We start from the raw sequence: 15,493 nt of genomic DNA, 5'->3' as shown, positions 1-15,493 counted from the left end.
AACAAAACTTATGAAGGCATCAGGACAGTGATGTTTCATTGCCCATAATAAAATTAAATAAGTCAGGTTTGTTGGAATATTTCTTGGTCTGTAAGATGTCTAGGTCTGCAAGCCAAGATAAATTAACAGCTTGACAAATGTATCTGCAGTTTACATCCTCAGCTGTCAAATTTACATATCACCTTTCCTTAGAACGTTTATGGCTAGTGTACTCAAAGTATCAGGAGACTTATGACATTTTTCACTAAGTGCTATTGTTTTGAACTGGGAAACTTACATAAATGATTTTAAAGAATTCTCTCAGGCAGCTAGCTGGCTGTCAATGATCTGAACTCTCTTCAAAGCAAAGTTGTTCCTTCATATATGTATAAATACCCGTTTCCATATAATTTTATGTATTGTGGTGGTGAGACATCATTTTGCTTCTAATGCAAAGATTCAGAAAGGGGTCTTAGCATTATAAATGATGTGTTCTAAACTGTCTTTTGCAGCATTTCATTTGGGGCTGTACGGGGGAAATGTTTTATCATTATAAATCTAATAAAGTTGGTTATCAGAGCATTCCATGGACAATATCATGGAGTCTGTGTGCGAACAGGAGTATGGATCAGTTGTTAAGAGTTACATTCGTTAAAATAATGATTCTGAGGTCATTCTTAGCTTCTCAGAAGCTTGAATTCAGCCTGGGTTATGTGAAACTTTGTCTCAAGCAACAACCAAATCCAACAAAAGCATTGTACTGTTGATGATGGATTGAGCAATGCAAGGAGACCCATGTGCAGGCCTGAGGTGGACTAACCCAGGCTCAGAGGAGGAAGCATGGTCCTGCCAAGCACCATGAGTGTTCTGAGTGGGGCAAGGAGACCCACACGCAGGCCTGGGGCCGTCTGCACTGGGCTCCAAGAAGAAAACACAAGCCAAGCAATCGGCACTATTATGGTGAGCAAATGGGTGCTGTGGTATGGGAGAAAGAGAGAGGAGGGGGTTGATGTCCTATGGCCAGAGGAATATCTGAAGAGCTAAAAATGGTGAGGAGGGGGCCTGGGTAGCTGCCAGGCCCCATGTCCAGGTTCATGGCCCTGATGCAGCTGATGTCTGTGTTACATTCACGGCTCCTGGTAACACCAAAAGTGAGAGGATATGGTTGTACAAAATTGGCCCTGCCCCCTTGCTGGCTGCAACACTAGAGAGAACTGGTCCTGCTCATCACTGGTCACTGGCTAAGGCACTCAGGAGAGAGTCCTACACCTCACCTGGGCAGCCCAATAGAGCTGACCCTGTTGGCAGGGGCATGGGTGAGCTGGCCCTGAGGGTGTGAGAATGGGAGAGAAGGTCATGACCCTCTCGTCTGCCACTTGGTGGTGTGTCTGAGGGGAAAATACCCTCCTCCCCTCACCCCTAGACACCTGTCCCAGGTGGGGACCTGACCCAACCCTTCGTCAGCTGCAGCACTTGGGAGAGTAGACCCTGCAACTAGTCAAGGTACCATAGTAGAGCCCACCCTGTTAGCAGAGGTGTGGGTGAGACAGCCCTGAAGTTGTGAGCATGGGAGAACTGTCCCTACTATTCCTCCACCATGCATGCTGCAGCATGAGGGGAGGAATGCCCTCTTACCCTTTATCCCTCACCACTTGTGACAGACCAGAAGAGGAAGCTGATACCCCCTACACCAGCTTCAGCACTCAGGGCATGCTCCTTGACTGGGCAGCACAGTAGAGTTGACCCTGTTGGTGAAAGCATGGGTGAACTTTCCCTGAGGATATGAGAGTGAGATAGCTGACCACACCCCCATCACCAGCCCTGTGACTGATTTTTCCTTTTTTTTTCTTCTGCTTATCTCTTAAATTGTATTTAGTGTGGGAGGAGGTTGCAAGGGCAGAGGGAGGGTATGAAAGGAAGGAGACATGAATTGGATTGAGATGCATGGTGTGGAAGACACAAAGACTCAATGAACAGAAAGCGAGGGAAAAGAATTATGTGCTTTTTAGATAATTAGTTTGGGTAATTCTGAAGCGAACAAGCTTTCTTAACATCGCTGGTGCTATTGAAGCTTTGCCCTGAACAAATCTTTGCTGTGAGGAGCTACCCAGTTCAGAGGACTCAGCACACTCTCTTCCCCTCTTCCATGCCTGCAGCACTCCCTACCACAAATTTTGGTAACCAATAATAACGTTAAACATCAGGAAATATCCTCAGAAGGATGAAATGATGCTCTAGAAGAGTTGCCTTGAAGGCAACTGATCACTTTTGGGGATATGAGAAACTCAAATATTTGATATTAATTATTAAAAGCACAGTAGAGTTATGAAGCTCATCGCTCACTTAATAAATAGCAGAATGGATGAACATTTCTTGTCAAAGGCTATTTCATATACAGGCTCATGAACTCAGAAAAGTTCTCTCCACTTAAAGTGGAAGGCTTTAGATTAAATTATCAGAGGACATGAGGTTGGGAAGTGAATAGAATAGGCAGAGTAAAAGGGAGTCGAGGCTCCAAATGACGCTGTAACAATAAATGGCACACTTACTGAAAGTAAAACTAAGTATTTATTGTAGAAATTACTCACAAGATACCAAACAAGTAACCCAGATGAGCCCAGTAGTTTTCTGCTGCCGAACCGGAAGCCAAAATCCGGGAAAAGAGACCAAGACTTCCTTTGTGCAGTCTTTTATGCCTTCCCCCGTAACACCCCCTAGCCATGCCCAAAAGTGGGCCTGGCTAGTGACGTAGTTCACCGCCTACGTCCGTCCATGTCTTTAGTCATGCTTAAAGTGGGTGCAGTTAGTGTAGTGGTAAACCGCTCTTTTATTACCTCATCTGTATGCGCCTCTAGTAAGTCACATGGTTAATGGCCGCATACAGGCTTCCTCCTACAATTCCCCTTTTAGTCTAAAAAGGACAACTAACTTGTGTCAATGAACAAATTGTATCAAACATCTATTCTATCTAAACCTAAACTTATCTGAAAGAAACACCCAAATCTGAAGACCTCCTTCCAATCCCAACTCTAAAATAATTGAAAACTAACACTAACAGGTGTAAACTATCCTATAATATCAATAGTAGGGAGAGGGGGCATGGAATTCTCAAAACTACTTCCTGCTGAGATGGGAGGATGATAATCTCATGGGGACCTGTGAGAAGAAAAATGTTAATATAACAAAATCTCAGTAGATCAGACAGTCTCTGTATGGCCGGAGATGCTTGATTGAAGCTCCTGACTGGGGTCCTAGTGTTGATGGAAGCTCTCATCTGAAGCTCTGGCCAGATTGTAGAAGATGTGCTGTTTCAGTTTCTTGGTCCGGAGTTGTGTAGAGTGATGTAGTTTCAAGCCAGTTTCAGGATAGTGCTTGTCAGGTGGAGTCAATGATGTGGGGCAGTTCAGATGCCTCCAGTCGAATCAGGGGAAGTCAAGGAAGTGGATCCTCATTCTCTTACTGAAGCAGTTGAAGATTGCTGTCAGGAAATCCCTTGTTCTCTGGAAAACTCAAACATTAATGTTAACAAAGAAATATGTTAACTTTCATACGTATGCATACAGAAGAGGTGACAATAGGGAAGGTGGAAAACCTGGAGGAGATTAGACTGTTCAGAAAAAGAAATCCACAGATAACAGTCCCTCATTTTATTTCTTCTGTCTTATATCAATGGCTCTTTGATATAATACAGAAATTCTGAATCGTATTTAAATAATATGCTTGAGTTTAGAGTAGGAGAGGCAATCCAACTCCAAAGCCAGCTTCAGTTAAATGAATGGGGACTGAGGTATGTGAAGAAATAAAGATAAAAGGGTACTATGAAAAAACAATATAGAGAGATTTAGACTTTGATACCACACAGTGAGTTACTGTTTGTTTGATGGTCCTCAGGGTAGCTATTCATTCTTCTTCAGGAGTCCATATGTCCAGTATTCTTTGCTGAGTTTACCTGTGAAGACAAAAAACAAAACACTTCTCTTTCCTTTTAGGAGGAAACTTTACCCATGGCAGAATATGAATTTGTAGATGAGCTGTTATTTTCCTCCTCCTGGGATGTCTTCTGTTCTGATCAAATTTTAATTAGTTTTGATGGAACCCAAAGCTTTTCTTCTCCTGTGGAAACAAAAGCATAACACCTTCCCCAATGTAACACATATCCTGGTTTCCAGACTGAGGTCATAACATCCTTAAAATACACCGGTTGGTTCAGTTCAGAAGTCTTCTCTCTAGTCCAGTGTCTTTCTGCTGCAGTTTGTCCTTTTTCATCAGCATTAAGAAAATTCAACGTTAGTAAAGCATTATGTAACCTGTGTTTAGGTGTCTTTGTTTTCCCTGACTGTTTATGAAGCATCTCTTTTAAGGTTCGGTTAGATCTTTCAATTACTGCTTGTCCTGTGGGATTGTAAGGTATACCAGTTACATGTTTTATATTATAATATTTGAAAAATTGTTTCAATTTACTGGAGACATATGCTGGAGCATTGTCAGTTTTTTATTGTTTTAGGTATACCCATAACAGCCATCACCTCTAAGAGGTATGTAATAACAGAATCAGCTTTTTCAGAGCTGAGGACAGTAGCCCATTGGAAGCCTGAGAATGTGTCTATGGTATGGTGTACATATTTCAAACTGCCAAATTCTGGGAAGTGAAATACATCCATTTGAAAAAGTTCATTTCTGTGAATACCTTTAGTATTACAACCTGCTGGTAATGGAGTTTGATTGTAGAATGAGCAACTGGGGCAATTTCTTACTATTTCTTTGGCTTGTTGCCAAGTGATAGAAAAATCCTTCTTTAAGCCTTTGCTGTTAACATGGAGTTTCTTATGAAATTCTGAAGCTTCCAACACATTACCTACTAATAAATGATCAATTTCATCATTGCCTTGTGCCAGAGGACCTGGCAGACCTGTATGGGATCTGATGTGTGTTATATATATAGGATGAGTCCTGTTTCTGATGATTTCCTGCAATTGTAAAAACAATGAGGTTAATTCTGTATTATCAGGAACAAATTCTGTAGTCTCAATGTGCAAGACAACTCTTTCTGCATACTGAGAATCCGTGACTATATTGAGAGGTTCTGTAAGTCTTTAAGTACCATGAGAATGGCATATATAACTCTGACTTTTGTATGGAGTTGTAAGGGCTTTGAACTACTTTACTTATATTTCCTGATTTATATCCTGCCTTACCTGATTTGTTTGCATCTGTGTAGAAGGTAAGAACTCCAGAAATAGGTGTTTGCCTCATGATACGGTGAAGAATCCAAATTGTTTTCTTTATGAATTTGATTCTCTCTGTTTTAGGATAGTTATTACTAATACTTCCCAAAAAGTCACTTCAAGCTATTTGCCAATACTCATTATCCTTCCATAAGGAGGAAATTTCCTCATTCGTTAAAGGTACAATAATTTCAGCTGTGTCTTTCCCAGTCAGTTGACGAAGCCTTAACTTACCTTTTAATATCAAATCGGAGATCTTTTCTATATATGTTTTCAATTTTTTATTCTGTTTATGTGGCAGAAATACCCATTCTAGAATGATGTCTTCCCTCTGCATTAATATTCCTGAGGGGTATTCTCTAGATGGTAAAATAACCAGAATACAGTCCAGCTATGGATCCACATGGTCCACATGTGCTTCTAATATTCTCTTTTCTACCCATTTTAATTCTTTTTTCAGCCTCAGCTGATAGTACTCGTGGGCTGTTTTGTTTTTATCTCCTTTTAAAGCCATTTTCAGGTGTTTTAAATCATGCCCTTCTACACCGATAATAGTCTGCAATTGAGAGATTTCTCCTAATAGTTTTTGAAGATCATTAATTGTCTGGTAACAATCTCTTCTGATCTGTACTTTCTGTGGTCTAATTTTCTGAGCATCTATTTTATAACCTAAATAGTTAATAGAATCTCCTCTTTGTATTTTTTCTGGGGCAAATTGTAATCCTCAGTGAGGCAAAATTTCCTTTACTGCTTCAAACATCTTTTCCAAAGTATCCTCATTTGAATCAGATAGTAATATGTCATCCATATAATGATATATTAACGAATGTGGAAATTTTTTACGAATTATTTCTAGAGGTTTATTCACAAAATATTGACACAAAGTTGGGCTGTTTAACATACCTTGAGGTAGTACCTTCCACTGGAATCTCTGTACCGGACGGGAATTATTATAGGTAGGTACTGTGAAGGCGAACTTTTCTCCGTCGTTTTCTTGTAATGGTATGGTGAAGAAGCAAACCTTTAAGTCTATAACTATAATTGGCCAATCCTTAGGAATTAGAGAAGGTAACAGCATCCCAGGTTGTAGAGACCCCATAGGCTGAATTACCTTGTTGATGGCTCTAAGATCAGTAACCATTCTCCACTTAGCAGACTTCTTCTTGACAACAAAAACAGGTGAATTCCATGCACTAGTTGATTCCTCAATATGACCAGCATCTAGCTGTTCCTGAACTAACTTCTCCAAAGCCTCTAACTTCTCAGATGTCATAGGCCATTAACCCACCCAGACAGGTTCATCTGTCAGCCATTTTAAGGGTAGAGCTTTTGGTTGCTCTGTAGGTTTGGCACTAGCATCCTGCTTCTGTACAGCCTGTACATTTGGCATCTGTTTTCTGTACTGCCTTACTATATTCTTTCTACCACTAAGAACTTGTCTATAATTCCTAGCTGATACAGGAGGAATGTTAATCTGCGTATTCCATTGCTGGAATAGATCATGACCCCAGAGGTTTATAGCAATATCTGCAACATATGGTTTTAACCTTCCTCTCTGTCCTTCTGGCCCAATAAATTCAATCCATCTAATGCTCTGTGTAATTTCAGATAGGGTTCCAATCCGTAAGAATTGAACATTAACCTCTTTTAAAGCCCAATTGGTGGGCCAGGACTTCTGATTAATGATAGTGACGTCACTTCCGCTGTCTAAAATGCCATTAATAACCATATTATTTACTTTAACTGATAACTTGGGTCTATGATATTGTATAGAAGTTTGCCAAAATATATGTTTTGTATCTCCTCCTGATATAATTGATTCATCCTCTGGAGCTAATGTATTATCCAGTGCCATATTATTTACAATGGGCAGTGGATCTTCTAATTTTCCTGGGAGACGCTGTCCTCCACAGTCACTGGGAATGACCGGATAATCTTTCTGGGGCCCGTTTGAGCCCCCGATCCCCGTTTCCCGGCTTTAAAGATCTACTTTGTCTATCTCTTGTGGACCAGCATTCGTCAGTCCAATGTTTACCCTTTCCACACCCCCTGCAGAGACCACCAGGAGGCTGAGGCCTTCTGTTTGATACATTCCTGATAAAAGCATTATTTCTAGGAATGCGTTGTCTACAGTTCCTACTAAGATGTCCTATCTTACCACAGTTAAAGCATGTGGCATCTTTATGTCTGTTAAAATTCTTGGAGATTGCCTTCCCTACCCAGGCCTCTGTATCATCACAGGTAGGGTATTTGGCATCCTAGTGCCTCCTCAAGCCTGTAGAAATAGCTTCACCTACCCAAGCTCCCGTATCCATACAGGTTCCATATCCCGTATCCATACAGGTTCGCTGTATGTAGGACCCATTCCTCCAATGGCGCTGATCTTATTTTTAATGGCCAAATTACCTGCCTGCATTGAGGATTTGCGTTCTCATATGCCAAAGATTCTATAAGGAGTCGCCTGGATTTTGGATTTGCTACCTGTACTTCTATTGCTCTGGATAATCTCTCTAAAAAAATCAGTGAACCTTTCCCTTGGGCCCTGTAATACCTTGGTATAGGGTTGCATTATCTCTCCTGTTTCACAAACCTTATCCAAGGCATTTAAAGCAGCTGTACAGCATAAAGACAACATGTGCTCGTCATATGCAGACTGAACCTGCGTGTCAGCGTAAGGACCCTCCCCAAGAATCTTGTCTTGGGGTACTTCATGACCATTCTTTAATTCCTGAATCTCTAAGGCTTTTGCTTCTTGCCTCCATAAATCTCTCCATTGAATTTGACAAGAATTTTTGAGCACTGCGGAGGCTAATTGGGCCCAGTCTTTTGGGGTTACATTATATACAGTGGCCCATGAGTTTAGGAGCTCTCTGACAAAGGGAGAATGAAGACCATACGAAACAATGGCCTCCTTGATTTCCTTTAGATCCTTCATCTGTATAGGTTCCCATTGATAAGCAACGGGACCATTTGATAGTTTTTTCATTGCTGTTTTTTCTGTTAAAGATACTGGGAAAACCATATGTGAACGCATAGCAACCTTAGGGAGATCTTTCCGGCATTTGAGAGGTGTTGGGAAACTCCTGTCCTGACCTGTTGCCTGTATGTCTGATTCTGAAGTATCAGATTGAACGTCTTCTAAAACCTGCAGAATAATCATCATTGTTTCTCTGAGCTCTTGAAGTTCTTGGGACAAATAATTTTCAAAGGATGTCATGGAATCTTTCATTTTTTTACATTCATCATTTACATGTTATTGCAAATATTTAATATTCTCATCCTTAGAAAGTACCTCAATTGCATGTAAACTGCTTTCCACAAATGACATTCTATCAGTTACTTTGTCATTGCTCTCAGACATGGAACAATTCTTTTCTGTTAGCATTTCAATCTTATGTTCCAGTCTTTGTAGTTTGCTAGTGAAATCATCAAACATGGAACAGTTTTGTTGGTTAAATGTTTCAACATTATTTTCCACTTTTTCTATTCTATCTGTTGAACACATTTTTCCTGAAAGTAATTCAATTTTGTGTTCCATCTCTTTAAACCTGTTTGTCAGACCTACATTATCATTTTTAATATCCTGAATATTTTCTACCAACTGTTTCTTACTATCCTGCAAGGAATTTTGCATTTCCTGAATTCTTTGTATTAGGATTTCAAAACTATTCTGTGACCGTATGACCTGTATAAGTTTCATCCTATTTTTGAGCCATTTCTTTAGCAAAATTATATTGATTATGAAACTAATAATCACCATCATGGATAGGAAGTACCTTTCAGGTAAGTCCTCAACTCTTTCTAAAATCCCATCCATACAAAAAAACAAGAAAATTCTTAACATCCTGCATTGTAATGTTAGCTGACTTTGTATAAAGCAGTTAAGTTTGTTACCAGTGGAGTTTAATTCAGGCCGAGATCAGCAGGCCACCAGCGAAAGAGCACGTGGCCGAAGTCAGCAGGCCGCCAGTAAAAGAGCACGTGGCCACGAGAGAAATCTTGGAATATCACCTAACCTTACCGGCAGGTAGACGGTGCTGGTTCCCGGCGGCAGGAATCGTGCCTTGCCAAGCGAAGTGGTGAGGAACTTAGCGAAAGGAGAGTCCACATGTGTCTGGTCGGGCCGAGGAGCAGCCGCTTTTCTGGGTGCCTGGATCTGGATTCCAAAACTTCTGACACCAAACGAGGCTCCAAATGATGCTGTAACGATAAACGGCACACTTACTGAAAGTAAAACTAAGTATTTATTGTAGAAATTACTCACAAGATACCAAACAAGTAACCCAGATGAGCCCAGTAGTTTTCTGCTGCCGAACCAGAAGCCGAAATCCGGGAAAAGAGACCAAGACTTCCTTTGTGCAGTCTTTTATGCCTTCCCCCGTAACGTCCCCTAGCCATGCCCAAAAGTGGGCCTGGCTAGTGACGTAGTTCACCGCCTACGTACGTATACGTCTTTATGTCCGTCCATATACGTCTTTAGTCATGCTTAAAGTAGGTGTGGTTAGCGGTGTAGTAAACTGCTCTTTTATTACCTCATCTGTATGAGCCTCTAGTAAGTCACATGGTTAATGGCGGCATACAGGCTTCCTCCTACAGGGAGGTAGTGGTGGATAGTTATAATCAATATGCATGAATCAAACATACAAAACTTTCAAAGAATAAAAATATCATTAACAACCTTTTTCTTCTAATTCTCTTGCCTAAACTATGGTGTGCCATGCAGCACCAACTTACAATTTAGGTAGAGAGAAGTTCTCTGAGATCACTGTGTGGGGATTATCATAATGGTGGGGTTTCTCCAGCTTCCATAATACACAGAAATAAACAATATGTTTTCATATTATAATCCCATACATTCACAATAAAATACATAAGTAATAGCTTAGACTGAAGTTTCATGAGGCAATATTTACTATTACTAAATGCAGTACAGTAGTTGTATTATTTTTATAAAATATTCCTACAACCAAATTGACTGTATACTCTAAGCTATCACCTGCAGAAGATACCTGGAATAATCATTGATATTATTTATGTCCTTTTATTATCGCATTGCCTAATCAGCCTAAATCAATGCCCTGTGGCAATCAATAGAATTTTTCTTTTGCTTGTGCACTGTATCTGTGTGCTCTGTGATTCCCCATCAGCAATACGGCTTCCTCTTTGAACACATTGTATTTCCTCCATGAACACAACTTCCTCTTTTGTTACATTCTTCTGACTCTCTGATCATACTGCTTTCCTTACTGTGTAAAACCAAGATTAAGTTTCTCTTGCTGTCCCAAGCAAAATTGTTCACTATATACACCTCTTTTAGCAATAGTTTTCCCTCCTTCAGATCAGTGTGATCCTTCACTCTGCATTGCAGATCTTACATGTGTATTTTAACTCTTAAGTATTTCACATTCCAAAAGACTTAAGACTGATTTATTTATCTTTTTCCTTGCCTCACACAGTACTCGACCAATAACCAAAACATGTTTTAGTTAAATGTTTAGTGACAGAAAAATTTGAGAAAGGTTAATTAGTTGAGAAATTTGTCTCTGGTCTTACATAGCCCCACTTCCCATTATTTCCTTTACTAAATTACCCAATGGTCCTAGTTAACATAATATTCCTGAATGTTCCTAAAGACTGCCTGTTCTTAACCTATGCTAAGAGCAACAAATGCAGACATCATCTCTTATATGACAACACACTTTCCAAGAGTCTATTTCAAAATCTTCCACCATGTCTCCATACACGAAAACAACTGATATTCATACATAGATCTAGAAATTAGGACAACAACCAAATATTCATTCTGTGGAACTTTCAAATCCCCTTGTTTTCATCACTTAATCTATAAGTATCATCTGTTCTTACTCTTTCTCTTAAATGACTCACAATTCTGGCACTTCCATATGGTCATTTTCAATATACACAATATCCTCAAACTGAAGTTTTTCCTTGTTGATGTTTCCTAATAACAACAATGGAAATAACACTGAAACTCATGTATATATTTTATAGTCATAGAAGAAGAGTGATATAAATAAAATAATGATATTTTATTTATAAATTACTGTTATCCACATAAAACTGCATTTTCATTTATGTTAGTAATAAAGATTTAATAGCAAGCTCAATTTTTATTGTTAGTGTGCTATGCATGAGCGTGTATATGCATGGTCACATGTCTGTGAGCCATATGTTCTTGCATGTACACATAGAGGCCCAATGTTGACATAGAGAATCCCCCTTGATCATTCTCCACCTAATTTATTGAGATCAAATCTAAACTGAACCCATATCTTTGTGATGCAGACTACTCAGCTGGTCAGAATCCTGCAGGGGACACCTGTCTCTGCTTTCTGAATACCAAGATTATATATGGGACACCACACCTGCCTGGCATTCAGGTAGGATCTGGAAAACCTACTATCCATTATGCATGAAAGCTGTAAACTGAATTTTACAAAACAGTTTGGAATTATTTCCTAAGCCCAGGAAATCCATCTCATAAGAGAAACAACCAATTTAAATGCAGGGAGAACTCTTACATGTTACATGAATCCAAAAATATGGAAATTATCTGGGACTCATGGACTAATAAATGACGGGAAACTGAGTAAATGTTAGCATTCTTAACATAAACAGGTGCTCAGAATATCCATCTCAGCATGTTATCATTTAGATTTAGTAATTGAAATATCATTAGTATAAAGTTGTTGTAGTATTTTGAAATATAAAATTAGGATTGCTGAATTGTGGTTTTATGAAAAGCTCTTTTCAAAAGTCATCTTATAGATCTTTAATATGAATATTTTAACTGATAAGGAAGAAAAATTATATACAAACACACTTATAAATAAAGAAAATCTGAATGATAAGAGATTCAAGGAAGAGTGTGAAAATTAGAAACTGAGTCATCAGACAAAGTTGTGGAAAATCAGGAAGATTTCAGTGAAGTAACACACTGGCCAACATTAAAAGAACTGAAGATACTATCTCAGGTTTACTCATTAAAGGACTCAAATATGTCTGGTACATTTCTGGAGGGATATAATGACATGATATCTTCCTCCAGCCTGTACACTACTAAGTAGACAAAACAGTAGCTGTGAAATTTTTCATATTTGAGATTTCTGTCTTTACTAAAAACTGCTTAGATTTGTAGATAGAAGTTAATAGTCTTGGTGAGTTAAACATAAACATCAGGGGGTTTATTTTATTATTTTATTATTTTAATTTAAATTAGAAACAAGGTTGCTTCACATGTCAATCCCAGCTCCCTCTCCCTTCCCCCTACCACACCCTTCCACCAACCCCTGCAGCCCCCTGAATCCCCACTCTGCTCACCAGGGAGGGTGAGGCCTTCCATGGGGGATATCAAGAGTTTGTCATTTTGATCAGGGCACAGTCTAGGCCCTCCCCCAAGAGTCCAGGCTGAGACTGTTGGGTAGGCACCCAAAGTTCATTTGTATGCCAGGAATAAATACTGAGCTACTATCCAAGGACCCATAGATTGTCTAGCCTCCTCACTGACACCCACATTCATGGGGTCTGGGTCAGTCCCATGCTGGACTCTCAGCCATCACTCTGAGATTCAAGAGCTCCCCCTTGTTCAGGTCAGCTGTTTCTGGGGGTTAAACAAGCCCAGTATTGACCCCTTTGCTCATCAGTCCTCGCTCGGTGTCACTGGGTTCCAGGAGTTCAGCCCAGTTTTTAGCTGTGTGTATCTGCCTCTGTTTCTATCGGTCATTGGTTGGAGGTTCTGTTTCCCAGACTCTCTGTCAATGGTATTGTATGCTGTCACTCCCCTGATCCATGTCTAAAATCCATATATGAGTAAGTACATACCATGTTTGTCTTTTTGTGATTGGGTTACCTCACTCAGGATGGTTTCTTCTAGTGCCATCCATTTGCATGCAAATTTCAAGATTCCACTGTTGGGTTGTTTTTCTGATGAATAGTACTTCATTATGTAAATGTAACAAATTTTCTCTATCCACTCTTCAGTTGAGGGGCATCTAGGTTGCTTCCAGTTTCTGGATATTACAAATAATGCTGGGGACTGCCTGGTGATTGTCACTGAGCCTACCCTCCTGGCAGGAGCCTATGCACCCCAGCATCCTAGTCTCCTTCTCCACCCACAAGACCAGGAAGAGGAGAACTACCAGAGTTGTAGACTTGCATGCACCCACTGAAAGGGAACTTTGGTCCCCTACCCACCAGGCCAGGAAGAGGCTCTTTCTGTACCCACTACAAGAAGGGATGGAAAGGAAACAATACAAAAATACACTCAGCAACAGAAAAACAAACATGACACCACCAGATTCTAGAGACTCTACACTAGCAAGACTCAAATATTCCAATGCAAAGGAAGCAAAAGAGAATGACCTTAAAAACATCAGTTTTAAAGAAAAGATTTGTCAGAACAGAACCACTGGAGAACTAAGGAATGAGCACAGCAGATCAGGATCACAGCACAATGGGATTCAGCTGGTACAGAGACAGCCAGGTTCCAAGTCCCAATCTCTACCCATGGGACAGGGGAGGTTGAGGCAAGCCTAACTTCCGGTGGCCTGAGCAGAATCACCGAAGACCTGAGGACTGTGCACAGTGGTACCAAATCCCAGTCCGAAAGAATACAAGTGATGGAAGACAGAATTTCAGGTGTTGAAGACACATAAGGGGAAATAGACTCATCAACCAAAGAAAATCTTAAGTCCAACAAATCCCTAACACAAAATATCCAGGAATTGTGGGACACCGTGAAAAGACCAAACCTAAGAAAATAGGTATAGAAGAAGAAGAAGAAAAACACTCAAAGAGGCAGAAAACATATTCAACAAAATCATAGAAGAAAACTTTCTCAATTTAAAGAAAGACATGCCAATGAAAGTACAAGAAACCTACAGAACACCAAATAGAGTGGACCACAAAAGGAAATCCCCTTGACACATGATAGTAAAAATCCCAAACATACAGAATAAAGAGAGAATATTAAGAGCAGCAAAGGAAAAAGGCAAAGTAACATACAAAGGCAAACCTCTCAGAATCACACCTGACTTCTCCATGGGAACTCTGAGAGCCAGAAGGTCCTGGATAGATATTCTACCAACACTAAGAGATCACTGATGCCAGCACACACTGCTGTACCCAGTAAACTTTAAATAACTACAGATGGAGAAAACAAGATATTCCATGAAAAAAAACAGATTAAAACAATACGTATCCACTAACCCACCCCTACAGAAAGTTCTGGAAGGAAAACCCCAACCCAAGGGAGTTAACTACAAGAAGAAAAACAGGCAATAGATAATCGCACCTTACCAACAGCCAAAAGAAAACAGGTGGAAGTCCACATATAATTCCACCACCATCAACTATTCCAAAACAAACAAGAATGAGCAATCAATGGGCATTAATATCCCTCAATATTAATGGTCTTAACTCACTAATAAAGAAACACAGGCTAACAGAATGGATTTGAAGACAGAACCCATCTTTCTGCTGCATACAGGAAACACACCTCAGCCTCAAAGACACACATTACCTAAGAGTTAATGGTTGGGAAAAGATTTTCCAATCAAATGGGCCCAAGAAACAAGCAGGGGTAGCAATCCTAATATTTAACAAATTAGATTTTAAAATAAAATCAATCAAAAGAGATGGAGAAGGGCACTTCATACTCATCACAGGAGAAATCCACCAAGGTGAAGTTTCAATTCTGAACATCTATGCCCCAAATACAAAGGCACCCATGTTCATAAAAGAAACATTACTACAACTCAAATCACATATAAACCCCCACACACTTATAGTGGGAGACTTCAACACCCCACTGTCACCTCTAGACAGGACTACCAGACAGAAACTTAACAAAGAAGCAAAGGAACTAATATAAGTTATGACCCAATTGGGATTAACAGACATTTATAGAACATTCCACCCAACTAAAAAAGAATATACCTTCTTCTCAGCATCACATGGAACCTTCTCAAAAATAGACCACATACTTGGCAACATATCAAACTCAGCAGGTACAAAAAATTGGAATAACTCCATGCAATTTTTCAGACTGCCATGCACTAAAATTAGAATTCAACAACAACACAAATTGCAGAAACCCTACAAACTTATGGAAGTTGAATAATGCACAATTGCACCATTCCTGGGTCAATGAAGAAATAAAAAAGGAATTAAAGACTTCCTAGAATTCAATGAGAATGAGAACACAACATATCCAAACTTATGGGACATTTGAAAGCAATGCTACGAGGGAAGTTCATAGCACTAAGTGC

This window comes from Mesocricetus auratus, unplaced genomic scaffold (genome assembly GCF_017639785.1).
Source record: "Mesocricetus auratus isolate SY011 unplaced genomic scaffold, BCM_Maur_2.0 Super-Scaffold_100006, whole genome shotgun sequence".
NCBI lineage: Eukaryota > Metazoa > Chordata > Mammalia > Rodentia > Cricetidae > Mesocricetus > Mesocricetus auratus.
This window is presented reverse-complemented; position numbering follows the sequence as displayed.